The sequence below is a fragment of the Hipposideros armiger genome, unplaced genomic scaffold, assembly GCF_001890085.2.
Source record: "Hipposideros armiger isolate ML-2016 unplaced genomic scaffold, ASM189008v1 scaffold_88, whole genome shotgun sequence".
In the NCBI taxonomy this organism is placed as follows: Eukaryota; Metazoa; Chordata; class Mammalia; order Chiroptera; family Hipposideridae; genus Hipposideros; species Hipposideros armiger.
Genome location: NW_017731438.1, coordinates 1,729,784 through 1,734,899, shown reverse-complemented (window position 1 = coordinate 1,734,899; position 5,116 = coordinate 1,729,784).

The window sequence follows — 5,116 nt, the reverse complement described above, 5'->3', positions numbered from 1 at the left end:
ATGGTCTTTAGCACAACAGGTGAACCTTTGCCCCTATTTCCCATATTCTTCTTGAATTTTCTTCAGCAAGTAAAGCACCACTGGCTTCATAAAAGCCCAGACTCACCCAGATTGACTGGCCCTTTTGTTTTAACTTAGAGGTGTGTCCACCACACACCCAAACTAAACCTCAAATGCTTTCTTTTTGGGCAGATAGAGACATGAGAGATAAAGTCATGATTTTGCAGAAACGTTCCCTGAAGTCCAGTCTCTTTAGAACCAGTCCACTCTAGGAGAACCGGCCTAAGGCTTGGTTGGTGAAATCAGATTTTGAAAAAATGGTGGCCGAGTTCCACTCTTTATTGAGTGTCTCGGCTGCTTTAGTTATTGGCACCATCAAAAATAAATCTGGAAAGATGTAATATTTAATCTATGTTGACTACTGTCCTTTATTGTTTATCTGCTGATTTCACAATTTAACACTCTGGCTCAATGGAGGAAGTGATGGGTTTAATTTTATAATCTCCTTTAGTCCTAAATAATATGAATCTTTAGGGAGAAAAGGAGAAACAAGGAAGGAAGATTGTTAGGTTGCTTGGGACTGGGAAAAACAGATCATCAGAGATGAAGTCAGTTCTCCATTTAGATTTGGGGCTTCTTGTCTTAGTGTTCAGGTCTGTCAGGCACTGGGTTCTCTTCTTAACCTGGGATGTGTAGCGATTTGACCAAATGGGGCAGTGACTTGGGTACCAGGTGGTAAATTATTGCCAAGTCATTAAGTAAAGTAGTGCCTGTCTTGGGACTCAAATGAACCAACTTGATTCTTCCTTGAGCCTTTGGGTTATGAAAACAACTTATTGGACAATGAAGCCAAGCCAAGCCAAATACACAGTTTGAGAGCCAAACGTTTGATCACCCATTTATTTCCAATGTACAAGAAAAACAAAACTGTTTCAACACTGCTCTAAAATATATTGAAAGGGAAATCATTTAGCCCTTTGAAGGCTTGGGCTTATTTATTTACTCATCTATGGATTTAATTCACTTCCAAAGAAATGGAATTAAATGGTTGTTTTGGCTGTAAATAGACTTAGTCTAAGGATGACAGCACCTGAAGTCAATATTCTACCTTAGCAGAATAATGACTACTGAGTGGGAAAAAAATCTCCATGTTTGAAATTACTGATGAAGAAAAAAATGTTGGTAGAAGACCACACTTGAGACTCTCCAATTCCAATTCCTTCTCAAAGCTTCTGGATGAGAGTTCATTTATATAAGAAAGGTCCTTTAGTGAAACATTCAAAGTAACAAACATCAATTAGATGCTGTGCTCATAGGGTGTCTTTCATCTTTAGACCTGAGAGTGCTCTACAAACACACATTAAGCCTTCCAAACGCTGCTGCCAGCTAGGCACTAGTATCTCCTTCCCACCGAGAAAGAAGGAAGTGATGGTGTGTGATGGCGCCAGGAAACATTTCTTTTCCCCAAACCTTTCACCTTTGTGTGTGGTGTGGTCATCATTTCAAATGTACAATTCCCAAACCAGAATATAGGACATGGTTCTGGACATGAAAACAAAACGAATACAGAATTCCTTAGCATAATGAAAACGGATGAGGGAGAACCTTAAAAAATTTGTCCTACCAAATAGCACATACCGTTCTCGGAGACATATGCCATATTTTCTAAGGTACATACAACTTTTCATTGAATAAATTTATTTCATGGCCTGTTTTCTCTTAATGAGATATATACTTTGCCTGTATACCTTAAGGAAAGACACAAATTTGGCTTCACTTCTGCAAAGACATTAGTGAATTTGGAATACAACTTCTGTAAACATTTGCACCCTCGCATGAAACTAATAAAAAAAATGTATAGCAGAAAACAAAAACAAAATAAAAAACAAAAACATTTGCACCCTCAGAATGGGGACAAATATCTCCGTGGTGAAACCCTGCCTTCGGGTCAGAGTGTTTCACAGGTGCTTTAGTTGAGAAACTTTGGCTAATATCTTGACGATAGTTTGGTAGGTTGATGATTTATGTCCCATGTTTATGACTCTCCCAGTTAGAACTTCTTCGTGATTTCCACTTTTCGGAGAAAGAAGGCATAGATGCAAATGGCCTGAAAGGAGTGCATTGGGGGTGGGGTGAGGTTGGTGTGCAACATTTTCCGGTGGCTTGCTGAGGCTACAAGAAATGGGATCACCTGGAGGTCAGGAGGAGCCGCAGGCGAACTGAAGGAACTGTACGTAGTTCCTTATTTTGGGGAGTGGTACCGTGAGCCAACCTGCTACCCAAACTAGAAGCCTGGCAGTGGTCCATGATTCCTCCTCATTCGCCTCTAATTGGTCATAAAACCCTGTTGATATTACCTGAAGAATTATCCTGATGGCATTAGTTCAAACCCTCATCATTTTTTTTTTTTAACCTGGATTTTTCCAACAGTGTCCTGACAGGTCCCCTTGTCTCTCATCTCAGTCCACTTCAATTATCTCCAAATCGCTGCTTTTTACAGTTCAAACCTGACCACGTCCCTTCCCTGTTAAACTTTCACTAGCTTTCCATGGTCTTCATGATAGCATCCTATCTTCAAAGCATGCCATACCAAGGAGATTATCTGGCCTAAGTCAACGTCTTTGGCCCCAACTCTCTCCTCTCAGCCTGTGGGCCATGGGTTAGTTCTCCAAGATCTCTCTCTTCGTCCTGTGGCTTTGCTGAACACTTCACCTCCTCCAGGAAGCCTTCTGTAAAATTGTCCATCTCCACTCAGATCTGGATGGAGACCCCGTTTACTGGCTCCATCAGCACCCTGTGTTTCACTGTGTGAAAGCATTTATCAACCACAGCCATTGTTTCTTTGCCTTCTCCATTTTGTCTGTGAGCTCTTTGAGGGCAAAGACTGGCTTTGATCCACAGAGAGTTAGGACTATAATGGCACGGAATAAAAGTTTGTGAAATTAGTGAGTTAAGTAAGCATTTAGAATTATATTGTTTGTAGAAAAATGCTCAGAAATTCTTCTCATGCCATATTTTGGTGAGTGCTGTATCAACACACATATCTATGTGCAGTTTAGCATTCCCAAACATGTTTCCTTACGTTGTTTTGCTGAGTTGCACAACTTCCGGTTGTGAGACTCCTAAACAACCAAGTTTCATTTCCACTGTGAATTAGGAGCCACAGAAGTTGGAGAAGAGAAAAATGATTTAAAAAAGACCCATTAGCTTTTCTTAGGAAACTCCACGAGAAAAAGAAATCCTGCTTTGCATTTGGGACCAGCATTATTTGAGTTGGCTCCTCTCTATTTGACTGACATGATTCTCTTGCACTCCCGTCTTTGGATGCTTCCAAGTGTGCCTGTTTTCTATCACCAGCATCCCAGAAGGAAACCCTTCACATCCATATCCACTGGACTCTTTCCCTCCTCTGCCTACTCGGCAGAAACATGGGCTTTCTTTGCTTCCCTTGGGACTGTGCCACCTGAAAATGCTCCCTTTAGCCCGTGCCCCGTCGCTAGTCCAAGTGCTTGGTAATACTTTTGTGGTCACTGACTGAGATTCCTAAAACGGTGAAAAGGTCTCCAGAGGCAAATGCTACTAGGAAGCCTGTGAAAGTTATTAAATAACGCACATGGAAGGCCTGATTTTCTAATGAAAACAATGTGTTTTGACAATATTTGCATGCTACCTAAGATTTTTATTTTTTTAGGACTTAGTGACTGGCTCCCCATTCCAGACGGCCCTTTACCTCCGTCTTCTAGTCTCTAGGTCAGCCCGCACTGTTCTCAAGCAGACTGCTTTTCTTTGCAAAACTTTGCGTTAACAACAGTCACTAAGAAGGTAGTTCAAACATCACTTGCTCATATTTCCCGATGCATGAGACCAGCTGGGTCACAAGTGCAGAAAATATGTATTTTCTATGGCATATCATTCGACCCAAGCCTTTAAAACAAAGCTAATGGGTTTGCCCTCAAAGTTCCTGCCAGGGAGAAAATACTTGGGGAAAGGTAGAACTGTGATTTCCAAAGACAGTCTTTTGGAATAACATTGTGCTCCTAGGTGCTTTCCTACTCTGAAACCCAGAGACATGAAAAAGTGCTGCACTACGAGAAAGGAAGACAAAAACCTCATCTCATTTTTATTTTTTTCCTGTAGGTGCTGCCTGACATATATAAGTGGATAAAGGTGAGCTTTCCTCCAAAGTAAATCTCAGGATTCTGTCTTCATCTATGCCGACCACCAGAGTGAACACTGGCAGTTAATTCAGATTAATTACCAAGAAAGGACTTTATTGTGTTTTGGTGAGTGTCTTAGTTAGTATAGTTCTTTTAGTGATTGAATCAAATGACCCCATGTGATGCGTTTGTTTGATTTCTGGTCAGCCTGGAGATTGTCAGTTCTGTAGTGCATTAAGGAACTGTGCTAAGAGGCAAACCAAATAGATGTTCTATTTCAGATAAAGAGTTTGGCTATTGCAACATGATTTTTCACAAAGTCCATCAAGGAATGTTAGATAGTAATTTTTAAAAATTGCATTAAAATGGACATAGAACCAAACACAAATGTTCATTTGCCTAAAACACAAACTCTCTACTACATTAAATAAGAGGCTATGAGGTTTTCCACAGAACCAAAGAAAATACACGTATAAGAATTTATGTTTTTATATAATTGAAAACATTAGAGTTTATTCTATTTGATTTAGGATTTTGGTTTAATAGTCTTGCTAAAACTTCCCATTTATTATTCCTTCTTACAATAGGGCTGATTCTACACATATTCAAAGAAAGAAACGACCCAGGAAACCAAAGAAATCTACTCTACCTCCCAGCTTCAATTTTCTGAATATTTTAATATTTCAGACAAACTTGTTTTATTTTTAAAGTTTCAGCTAACTGCCTCAATTTCTTTAGCTTATAGGCACAGGGAAAACAACTAATCTAGGCAATATTGAATAATCTGATCAATAATCGGGTCCATTTGTTGCATGCTTACCATTTCTCTGGGCTAAGTGATTTTCATGCATCAGTTCATTAAAACCTCACAACACCCAGAAGATGGGCTTGGCCAAGTTCATCAGCTTCTAAATGAAGCAGTCAGGACTCAGCCTAAGCCTATCTTACTAGAATGCATA